Genomic DNA, 12,589 nt, shown 5'->3' with positions numbered 1-12,589 from the left:
TTGCTTAGCCGAAGTCAAAGTGCCAATATACTTAGGATTTATTAACGATCTCGAGTCGTAATTTAAGTGCTAAGTAAGAATGGTTAGACATGGCGACATTTAGCAGCGATGCAAACGTGCGTTCGTGAAACGCACGATTGCATCGCTACACTTAGGCGATTGCATCGATGCAATCGCGCTACTGCATCGATACAAACGCGACATTGCGCTTATAAATCACAAGTGTAGCAATGCAATCGCCGTGTGTAACTGCTCTGACGTTTATTAATAAGCGGAAATATTTTGACATCTCAAATTATGCGTAATTAATGAGTAGTCGTAATTTAACTCTAGTGAATTCTTTTTACTATTGACTGTTGACTTAAGTAAGATCTTAGCATAGACCCTGCATATGAGTTGGATTTATTAATACGGTCCTTAATATGATATGTTATTGTTAATGATTAATGTATTTTTTTAATAAGTACAAAACCTTGTTACCAAAGTAGATGAAAATAAGGCATAATATTTTATCGTTTTAAAAATGTATATATTAATTCCAATAAAAAGGCTATTTTTTGATTTGATTATGATGATTGTATTCTATGCGTATTTCTACACCTAACACTAAACAAAGAGAGGTATAAAGTTGATTTGTGATTTTAAATTTCTTCTTCATTCTTATCTTTTTTCATACAGTAGATTCGCGAATACAATGGCAACTTTAATGTTGTCTAAGGGTGCGTACAGATCTGGCGAATGCGCTTCATGTGCGCTTCACGTGTGCTGCATGCGTGCAGTTAAATGCGCCTCTTCAGGCAAGCAAACATATGTGTCGCGCGAACGGTACGCGACCAGATCCCATAACATAAAGCACGTGTGCATTTCGCGAGCCTTTCGCAAACAGGCGCATTTACGACTCATTCGCTACATCTGTACGCACCGCACCATTATAACACACTTAATAAAGCACTTTAAACACTCACTCTAAATTATTCTGATATGTTCTGTATGCGGCGTTCTTGTATCTTTCTCTGAAGCCTAATAAGATCTCATTTGCTGTTTCATATTATGTGTACATATAGTTCGCGTCCCTGTATGGTTTTAAGAACCTTCTGCAAAACCGTTTTGCATTTTGTTTGTTCCATGCAATCTGAGCATACTTCTAAGTAAAAATAAACTTGACATTAATTTTATTCGTAAAATTATTACAAAATATCATTTTGGTTTATGCATGTTAATAAAATCGTAGTTTAAAAAAAAACCTTTTTTTTCTAACAGAATGAAGAGAGCTTCAGGAAAGTTAATAATATATTTTTTATACAGGTTTTAATTAAAAATGCTGTAACATCTAGGGACTTATAGACATAGCTATTTTTTTTTAAATTATTGCTGGCCATGGAAACAAAGTCCTTCAGCCGAAAACATAAACGTTTAATTATATTTCTGCAAATATGACCACCACAAAGAGGATAGGCAATTTGAGACTCGTATAATTTCGCGTTTTAATCTTCGATTAAGGCACAATAGCACTATCCTATTCCACTTTAAACTGGATTTCACAAAATAATTGAAAGTCAAAATAAAAACGACACTTTTCCCTTCAAAAGGCCCAGAACGAATCTATATATAGACATAGCGCCGCAGCAGGGTTGCTAGACTTGAGATGCCGTCACCGAAGCGGTGGCGGCGTGTGTAAGCATGGAAATCTAGCTCAGGGTTTGTAAAAATGCGTCGGACCGCGGATTCGATCAAGTCGTAACAAAGTAACAATCACGGAAGAAAGAAAATTTATGTGGTCTTTGGTAACATATTAATATTAAATTTTTTATTAAATTGATATTCAATTACTTTTTAAGTGAAATTACTCCACTACTTTGTTATAATTATCAATACAAAGATCGAACACTCACAAAAAATCCTTCAATCCGGCCGTATTCGAACCGACGTCTTCTAGCATTCCGTGCCAGATGCTATACCAACTAAGCCACTGTATATTATTATATTTATATTGTATTTTAAATTTTTATTGAATTGATATTCAATTACTTTTTAAGTGAAATTACTCCACTATTTTGTTATAATTGTTTGTTATACATATTTTGTCATAAAATACAGTACAATACTTATAATTTTGTGTGATTGCGTGATTATTGAAATTCTTTAATTTTAGTTCTTCGACGCATTATAATAATTTAACAAACACAATTACTTATCATTGTGAATTTAATGTCAACAATAATAAGAATAAAATATACCAACGGATTTATATTGCATAAATAAGTAATGTACGACCAATCACGTAGTTGAACGTGTTCCTTATGTTTACCGATTCTGAGAATGAGGCGGAGCCCCATGACAGGGGCCCCGTTCTCTGTTCATCTCTCCGTCTATTAGTTCTATGGAAATTAATACCTGCGGCCAAAAGGGCAAACGCTCTGCCTGCACGGACGTTGACAGCGCCGCTAAGAAGATAAGGCTCCCGCCGTCTGTATCGGTACAACATACGTATACCCTAGAGGGTTACGCAAGTAACTTTGATTTGAAATATACAAACAATGATTCCGGACCCTTTCTTGTCCACGTTACTCGCACAGTGAGCGACTCCTTCGCTACCACTAGCTCAATTCGAGCATTGAAAATAGTCCAAACTATCTACAACGGCAAAGTATCGGAAATTTTAGAAATAAAAAGCATTGGCAGGGACAAGGTAGCAGTTTATTTCCATGCACCCTTGGATGCTAACAAGTTTATTGCGAGCCCATTCCTCAGTTCACAAAAACTCTCCGCTGTGATTCCCCGCTTTCACCTCCCTCGCAATGGTGTAGTCCGCCAAATCACCATGGAGTGGACTCTTGAGGAGTTGTTCCACTCCATCAAATGTCCTCCAGACGTTAAAGTTATAAAGGCTGAATAAAAAACGAATAGTTGAGGGGCAAACTACTTGGGAACCGTCTGCCACTGTGGTTAATACATGTTTATTAACCACAATTTAATAACATTAATACATTAATGTTATTTACAATAAAGTTAATACATTTTTGGGTTAGAACCTTCCAGAGAAAGTATTCTGTTTTAACATGTCTCTCGTATATGCTCTCCCCATAATCCAATGCCACAAATGCTGCCGTTTTGGATATTTCCTTGAGCGATGCCGTCCACATCCTCGCTGCTCCCGATGCGCTCAGAACCATGATAGCCCCTCCTGCACCATACGAGATGCAGCAGTATCTTGCCTTTTCTGTTCTGGCTCCCATAAAACCATTGACACAAGGTGCCCTGAGCACTCACGCCAAAAGTTAATAAAAAAAGTGATGGCTGAAGAAAACATCGGGTACATAGAAGCTTCCAGACGGTTCAGCTCTGTCCGAAAATCATAGGTTGACACGACATCTCCAACCCAACGCCCCTTGACCCCCTCTTCTCTCCACTCCCCCAAACAGTTAGGTCCCCTCCTGCTACCCCTGCCCGCATACAGTCCCAGACTACCTACCATATCCTATTGCAAGACAACCTTTAGGAAAAGTCACCACAAATACGAACAAAGCCACTTAACATTATTACGTCTACCTCAAAATCTACACAACCTTATGGTGTTCTCTCCAGGACTCTTCAAAGAATCATATCCCTCATTCTATTAATCCAAATGACAACCTGTCCGATAATATAACTAATTTACTAATAAATGTTCTTTCCAAATTCAGTGACATCTTACCGTACAATGGCCATGAAATTTTACAAACTATGATCTCAAAATTATTACAATCTGTTCTTACCAACAATGGCGTCAATTCTGCAGTGGAACGCCCGTAATATTTAAATAAAACACGAGCTTACTTTTCTCATCAAAAAGTATCTACCTGTAATTGTTGGCATTTCGGAAACTTGACTAAAACCAGGAGACCTCTTCAGAGTTCCTGGCTATGCGTGCCCTCGGGATGACAGGGATGATGGGTGGGCTGGATGCGTCCTAATAGTGAAAAGGAACACCACATGCTCACAACTTCCCATTCCTACGCACTCCACAGGTCTCCATGCTGTAGCTATTAGAGCGCAAAACAAATAATTTGTCTCTGTTTACATACCCCATCCTAGCTTGACCTCATCACAGAACTATCCTTGATCCTCTCAACCCTCCACGCCCCCTTATTGTTTTAGGAAATTTTAATATTCGTCATACACTGTGGGGATCTCACAGTTCCGACTCTCTATCCTTCTTTCCTTGACCTTCTGGACAGCACAAATTTGTGTATAATTAATGACGGCACTCCTACACGTAGAACTTCCCCCCTTCAAAACGCCAGCGCCCCTGACTTAACCTTAGCCTCTCCAAATTTAGTTCCTTCTATCTCCTGGCTTGTTCTTTTTAACTCTTTTGGAAGCGACCATTTGCCTATCGTAATTTCTGTAGGAGACTCTCCGCCTAGCCTCACACCAATTTTTGGAGCCCCGCATCCACCCGACCATAGTCTGGAACAGGGTAAAATCCTATCCTCAAACTGACTATAATAACATGTCGTCTAAAGATCCAACACATTTCATTACAAAATTGGCGCCCTCGACCTTTTGTTCTTTCAGAACCATCTACCGCTATTAATCCCTCTTTGCCAACTTCTGACGGTATGAATGACCCCTTTTCTTTTGAAGAACTAAGTTGTGCATTGGACCGCTTAAGACATTCTGCACCGGGTGCGGACGGTATCCCCTACTCGTTTATAACCAGGGCTTCTATTCCCAACTAGCACACAAGCTCTAATAACAAGCCGTCCAATAGCGGGTTAGAAGTTCTTAATAACGGCTTAGGCTGCATTAACAAGTTCTACAGTAGATGTATACGCGGCTATAGCACCGCTGTACCCCCAAAATGGGCACCAATTTATACGCTTTGGGTTCTGCAATGGCCTTAAATGTGTGTTAGTACGAAGATACAAAGGAGAGAGAAAGAAGATGCGCGCGGTTCTAAGTAATACAAAGGTGCTACACAAGCGGTTAATGTGTGCCTAAGTAATACAAAGGAGCTATACGAGCGCTAATGTGCGCCCAAGTATCTAAAATAAGTTCTTGTAGCGCGACTATAGCGCTCGCATCGTATTTAGACGCGACTGTATCTCTCAATTAGAGTTTACGGCGCTGTACTAGATATACAACAGTGATATTATGGGGAAATAAACAAAACACATTTTATTTATTTATTGTTTATAAAGACCGTGACTTTGCTGACTGGAAAGTGATGGAGGATACGATTGCAAATAAAAAATTACAACAGTTTGATAAAATAAGTTTTCCTTTTAATACATACAAAATAAAAGTGCGAGTACCAGTTTATTGTAAATATATACATATATTTTAGCTAAAATTTTTACGCGCCTTCTACATGTGCAGTCTTTTCTGTAAAAAGTATGGGTAAGGTGTACCAGATGATGCCGTTAAGGGAGAATGGTGGCAGATTAAAGATATTCGGCTTAAAGCAGATGTAAAAGCGTTGTTTTTGTGATCTTTCATTATTATATTTCAATATTTTTAAAACCCTACTAAAGGATCGTTTTGGACACCGGGGTGTCCAAGATGATCCTAAGGCTATGGGCAAGATGATCCAGGGAATCACCTTGCCTCTATTTAGGAAAATTTCTAGGTTTTGGTAGAAACAAATTAAAACAACAACTTTTTAGACTTTACAAAGTCCTAGTACTATACTATACTAGTATAAAGTAGTATACTAGATATGTAATCTAGGTATATGAAACAACAGTTACGGAACTTCGAGAACAAATAATCCTAATTAATGTATATCGCAGGTACTTAAAGGTGGGCGATATTGTTTTTTATGGCAAGTTGCTATCCATCCTCGTCTCCATATCTTTAATGTACTTTTTACGAGCTCGATTTCCTGTTTAACACATCTGATGAAAACAGTTTTTTTTTCACCTAACTATTTCATTGCACTGACAGACCCTTTATTTTTACCTTTAGCTCGTATTTTTAATGACATAACGCGTACCTACTTCTAACTATTTACTTGCTGATCTATATGGCGTCCTACTTTTTACGCCTCTAGTTCTTTAGATCATAGTCTTCCGACCACCCACCACGTACGCTTTTTCTTTTACAATTACGCGGCCTGGTCTAAAACAAGAAAAAGCATTTATATTTGTTATTAATCGAGATCGATCATGTAAACGAAATCCAGTCTTCTACTATTTTATTCGTATTGCAATCTATTTAATTAAGAGGTTTTAGTACTCAGAAAAACATACACATTAAAAATAGTCCGTTAACAATCTATACAGTACAAGATGATCTCCACGGATCATCTCGTACACCAAAACCATAATCATCTTGCCACAATTTATTTTTATTTTTTGTTCGGCAAAATAACATGTATGCTGTCTACTGTTACCACGCCAATAAAAAAGTAAATAGAGCATTATACAAAGCCACCAACACACAAATCTTAGCAATTGATTGCTTAGAATGGAAGTTGCCTAACCTTTTAAGCAACTTTACCTTAGATCAAACTCACACAATTTTTGTTCTTTTCCACAAAAATGAACTCGTCACTCACATCGCTATTACGAATTGACTGATGAGACCTACATTGAGGCCTACATTTTAATGAAGAAAATATCTAGATGACGTTACTAGTTTTGCTACAATTGAAAAGGATCACCTTTTAACTCCAAGGATCATCTCATACACCTTTCCCCTACATTTAATTACAGTGCGTGAAGTTTGAATTTAGTTTAAATGAGATATTTTAGCTTTGTTGGAAGTTTCTTTAAGGTCATGGGTGAGAAAGAATGAAGTGGATTCGTTTTTTATGCATATTTAATTTATAAAAAAATATATAAATAACCTAAAAAAACTGGTTTTATTAAAAATTGTAATGGCGTCTCTGTTACAATAGCCTTCAGAGTTTACTAACACCGTTCTACCGATTTAACCGCTCTTACATTTGTGGTATTTGGTTACTTTAGGAGACTCAAACCCTCTACATCACCTCAAAGTGCTATAAGAGCTTTCGAAATATACGATATACAACCTAAAGCGTTTTAAAGAAAACTAATAACTCCATTCAAATACTTCTAACTTCAAAATCCCTCTACAAGTCCTCAACTTAACTGCCTCAGTGGCCGAACGGTTACCATGCCGGACTGGCACGCAGAGGTCCCAGGTTCGATTCCCGGGCCGGGAGAAATGTTTGTATGGCTTACAGTTATTTCTCTCGTGAGTTTGGGTGTAATTTGTGGTTGTCTATGTGTGTGTCCATGGCACCCGCGACACAGGGTTTCCCTAGTGCGGGGCTATGTTGAGTGTGTGCGTTATTTATTTATTTATTTATTATTCAAGGTGTTATATATATCAATTATTATATATGTCAATTGCCCATACTCTATGACTAGTCATAGCTCTATGACTAGCCTTTTTATCTCTCTTAGGATTACGTTTGCCGTTGTACGACTATTGTACGACTTGCGCCTGTTTAATTACTTTTGAATACGCTACTGAAGAACTTAAATACTATAGTACATCCCTTAAACAGTTAATATACAACTTTTAGGCTGTACAGAGGTAATATAAGCAGCTTGTGTGCTTGTTGGGTTTCCACCAAAATTTTCTTCCTGAACATTATTAACAAAATGTTTGAATCCGGTATAGACCCTAACTCATGGAAAACCCAAATTATAGTGCCAATCTGGAAATCTGGGAAAGATCCTTTTAACTCAAATGAATGTAGTCGTATCGCCCTATCATCTGTTTTAATCATGTAATAAAAAACCGTCTGGAACGCATGTAATATCCGCTTATGATAATGTGAATCTTCCACTACTCAGGCAGAAGATGTTCAATATGAGTATACTCGAGAGGATGATCAATATCATCAGTAACATGTTCATGGGCCGCTCTATCGTAGTCCGTGTTAATAGTTTCACAACCCCCTCCCGAATGGTCTGGAATGGCTTGCTTTAAGGTTCCGTCCTCGGTCCTCTCCTTTATAGTTTGTACACGTTCAACCTCGACACCTCTGTCAATTGCTTCTGTAAAATCCTGCAATATGCAGATGATATCGCTCTGTACGCATGCTCAAATTCTTTCTCAGATACTGAAAGCCGGCTCAATTCTGTCTTTTTTATCTTGGATTCAAAATTATCTGGCATTCATCATATAAATTATATTTGTCAAAAAGCCGAAAAAAGTGCAAATGTTCTCCGTGCGCTCTCTAGTGTTCGCTGGGGATCACACCCATATAGTCAAAAGCTCCTGTACAATGCCATCATCAGAAGTAATTTTGATTATGGCAGCTTCCTTCTGTATACCCTGTAACAGGTTAGCTGTAGCTAAGATGGACGGAATTCAAGCAAGATGTCTGAGAATAATCACAGGAGCCATGAAATCCTACCAACAAATGCTCTCCAAGTCGAATGCCTGGAGGAGCCTTCTTTACATCTTCGCAGACAATTCCTTGCCAACAGATTTCAAAATCGTTCAATTCTCCTCTCACCCTTTGATCCCCATATTGCAATCATTATCGAACATTATCCCCTCTTCTAATTATTGAACCCATAAGAAACCTCCCATACTTGTTAATAGTTTTAATAAAATTTTCAGTCTCCCTTTTCATATTTCTTAAAATCATAAGAACCCGCTGTTTGAAACCGACTATAAAAGTTTAACGTTCTGCCCAACAGTCCATCTTAGTTTTGGAATCACGAAACTACCCCAGGAGCAAACCAGGTGTTCAATGATATAGTGGAAAGAGAATGGCATGACTGGACCACTGTTTTTACCGACGCTTCAAAATTACACGAACATGGCAACTTAGGAGCCGCCGTTTGGTTCCCTAAGTTCAATGTCTTACTTAGTTTTAAATCCCCTTATCTGAACTCGGTATTCTCTGGAGAGGCTATTGCAATCATTGAAGCCATTCTGTATATTGAGTCTCATGAAATATTAATAATTAATAATTTTCCGTAGTTTGTGTCTGTTATATAACCATTGATCAATTGACGCATTCAAAAAATTAACTATTGCAGGATGTATTAATGTTATTAAAAATATACATTATGATTTCCTAATAAACTTCTAGAATTGAAAGTTTTATTTTTTGTATAATTAAGTTTTATTCAATGTCTGGATGTTTCACCGCCATGATATCAAGTGAATTTTTTATAAGTGTTCGATCTTTGTTTAATAAATATAACAAACTAATGGAGTAATTTCACAAAAAATAATTGCATATCGTGGTGGTGAAACAGCCAAATTTCGTACCTCTTCCATAATCTGTAATTCTGCCTTCCCAACCCTTTCATTGGCTATATCAGGGCTAAATGCAAGGGCAAAGCCATTAATAATAATAAAAAAAGAAGAAGAATTTATACTTTTTAGTGCTGAATGGATTCGTCTTTGAAGTGAAGTAATGTCGTCGATTAAGTTAACTTGACGTTGAAAAAATTTTAAAACGGGCACCGCTAATACGCAAAAAGAAGAAGGAAGTAGTTTTTAGACTATAAGGTCAGTGAAGAAGCGAGGCCACGGAATGCCGACCAAGGACCACAGACGTTCTAGCGGCGCCATTCCAGGAAGCGGTACGGTCGTACGTCACTCTAATATACATGTTACACATTCCGCAAATGCTCTCAGCGAGGAACTCAGCTTCCTTAAAGAGGAAACTCAGACAGGCGTACATTTCCTTACACATAAACAACTGGAAGCAGTTTTCCGTACCAATCTCAAAGATGGCCTTACCGAGTCTCACGCCATGGAGCTCTTGGAACGCAACGGACCCAATCAGCTAAAAGAACTTAAAGGTACCAGCTATTGGAAAGTGTTCCGGCATAATCTTTTTGGATGGTTCCAGTGCGTGCTATGGTGTGGAGCCATTTTAAATTTCATAGCTTACTTTTTTTCTTTGAGAAAGTCAATTGATGATGAACACGAGGGACATTCCTCAAATGAATATTTGTATTTAGGCTGTGTGATTACCATTACAGTAATTGGTACTGGACTCTTTGGATTTTACCAGGAAGCTAAGAACATGGCAGTAATGAGTGGTTTTGAAAAACTAGTTCCACCTGATGCTATAGTTATAAGGGAGGGGATACAAAAAATTATACCTAACAATGCACTTGTAGTAGGAGATATCGTCGAGATGACTGGAGGAGAAGTCGTACCGGCTGATGTTAGAATTCTTTCTTGCAGTAATTTTAAGACTGATATGGCTTCGCTAACGGGCGAATCGATTCCCATTACGCATACAGTGGAGTGTACGAATGAAAATCCTTTGGAATCAAAAAATATGGCATATTTTTCTTGTCCTGTTATAGAAGGCACTGCACGTGGATTGGTCGTGGACACTGGCGAGATGACGCAAATAGGTAAAATTGCGGGTCTAGTCACAGGACTTAAGAAAGAGGAAACGCCTATTAGCAAAGAAATAACATACTTTGTTAAGCTTATTTGCGGTGTAGCTTTCGCATTCGGATTTATCTTCTTCCTAATGGTATTTTTTATCCACCGTAACTGGATAATGGCACTGCAATATATGCTAGGTATCATTCTAGCCAATGTTCCTGAAGGGTTAATCGTGACATTGACCGTTTGTATGACTCTATCTGCTAAGCAGCTTAAGACAAAGAATTGTATGGCTAAGACGTTGCAGGCAGTAGAAACGTTGGGTTCAACGTCAGCCATATGCTCTGACAAAACCGGTACGTTGACGGAAAACAGAATGTCGGTTTCTCACTTATTTTGCAACTACAAAATATATGACAAATCGGACCATAGTGCAATATCGTTATCACCTTATATACGTTTATGTTTTGCTGCATCTCTAAATCTCAAAGCAACTTTCACGCATGATACAATGAAATTGCCGGTTGAAAAAAGAAAGATAATCGGTGATGCATCAGAATCAGCAATACTGAGGTACATGGAAAAGAATCGCTCCGCGACAAAAGTCAGAGCAGAGAATCCAAAAGTAGCTGAAATTCCGTTCAGTTCAGCTTATAAATACCAAGTTACAATTCATCAATTGCAAAGTACTCAGAGTTATTATTTGGTTATGAAAGGTGCCCCTGAGATTATTCTAGAGTTTTGTATTTATGTAATGACAGAGACCGGTCCAATGCCAACCAATGCACACGTCAAAAAAGAGTTGAAAGAAAATTTTATTAAATTAGCAAATATGGGTGAACGAGTTATAGGTTATGGTGATGTGCATTTACCGATAAATGAATATCCTCTTGGATACAAATTCGACACACAAACGCGAAATTTCCCATTGGAAGATTTGACGTTTCTTGGCGCCATCTCGATGATAGATCCACCAAGGAGAGAAGTGAAGTCTGCGATAGCTTTGTGCAGGCAGGCAGGAATCAAAGTTACTATGGTGACCGGTGACCATCCGGTTACTGCTTTAGCTATATCTCGCAAGATTGGTACTATTACAATGCCCACCGCTTATGACTACGCTTTTGAGCATCATATTGAAGTAATGGATGTGCCAACACATATGAAAAATCAATTCCATGCTGCAGTGATTACGGGTGACGAGTTACGTAAGATGTCAGCTTGCGACTTAAAACATGCGATTATCAAGTATGCTGAACTTACGTTCGCTCGGACCAGCCCTCAGCAGAAGCTTTTCATTGTTGAAAATTATCAAGCGTTACACTACGTTGTTGCAGTTACTGGAGATGGAGTAAACGATTCTCCGGCTCTGAAGAAAGCAGACATTGGGATAGCTATGGGTATCAATGGTACAGAAGTGTCAAAGCAAGCTGCAGACATGATCCTTCTTGATGACAATTTTGCGTCTATCGTTTTAGGCGTGGAAGAGGGTAGGAGGATTTTTGATAACTTAAAGAAAACTATTGCGTATACCTTAACTTCCAACACACCTGAAATGTTACCCTTTGTTTTGTATGCCTGTCTAGGAATACCTTTACCATTGAGCTTGATGTTGATTCTAGTAATAAATGTGGGTACGGATTTGTTGCCTGCAATGAGCTTAGCTTATGAGACTTCGGAGCAAGATATCATGAAAATCCCCCCGCGCAAATCCAGTGATCACCTAGTCAATCGAGTATTGATTTTTATGGCTTACTTCCAAATAGGCCTGATTCAATTCTGTGCTGGAATGTACGCTTATTACGTAACTTTCGCCGGAGAGGGATTTTTTCCACGTAGTTTGTTGTTTACTCGCAGCAGCTGGGAGAACACACGCGGTGTTGTTTATAATTCTTATGATCGTGCATGGTCTTATGCTGAAAGACAAAAACTTGCACGGAAAGCGCAAACTGCGTATTTTGTATCTACTTGTTGGACACAAATATCTGATGTCATTATTTGTAAGACTAGGCGAATTTCGTTGTTAAAAAAAGGTATGAAGAATCATGTTCTAAATGCGAGCATTTTTGTGGATTTGATAGCAGCTTTGTTGGTAACATACGTGCCTTGGTGTAATAATATTTTTAGTACAGAACCCTTGTATTGGTATGATTTCTTTTTGGCTGTACCTTTTATGGTGTTGATGATAGGAGGAGATGAGTTGCGACGTTATATTATAAGAAACAATTTGTCGGAATTTGTAGAAAAAGAAACATATTACTGA

At 38.2% G+C, this 12,589-nt stretch overlaps 1 pseudogene; it reads left to right on the top strand.

Moving 5' to 3' along the window:
• Positions 1-9,512: 9,512 nt before the first annotated feature.
• LOC113228621 lies at positions 9,513-12,589 on the top strand (annotated as a pseudogene).

Source organism: Hyposmocoma kahamanoa, unplaced genomic scaffold, assembly GCF_003589595.1.
Source record: "Hyposmocoma kahamanoa isolate Upper Pololo Valley unplaced genomic scaffold, ASM358959v1 232, whole genome shotgun sequence".
Lineage (NCBI taxonomy): Eukaryota > Metazoa > Arthropoda > Insecta > Lepidoptera > Cosmopterigidae > Hyposmocoma > Hyposmocoma kahamanoa.
Note: the sequence above shows the minus strand (reverse complement) of the source record. Positions and strands in the feature narration are given on the sequence as shown.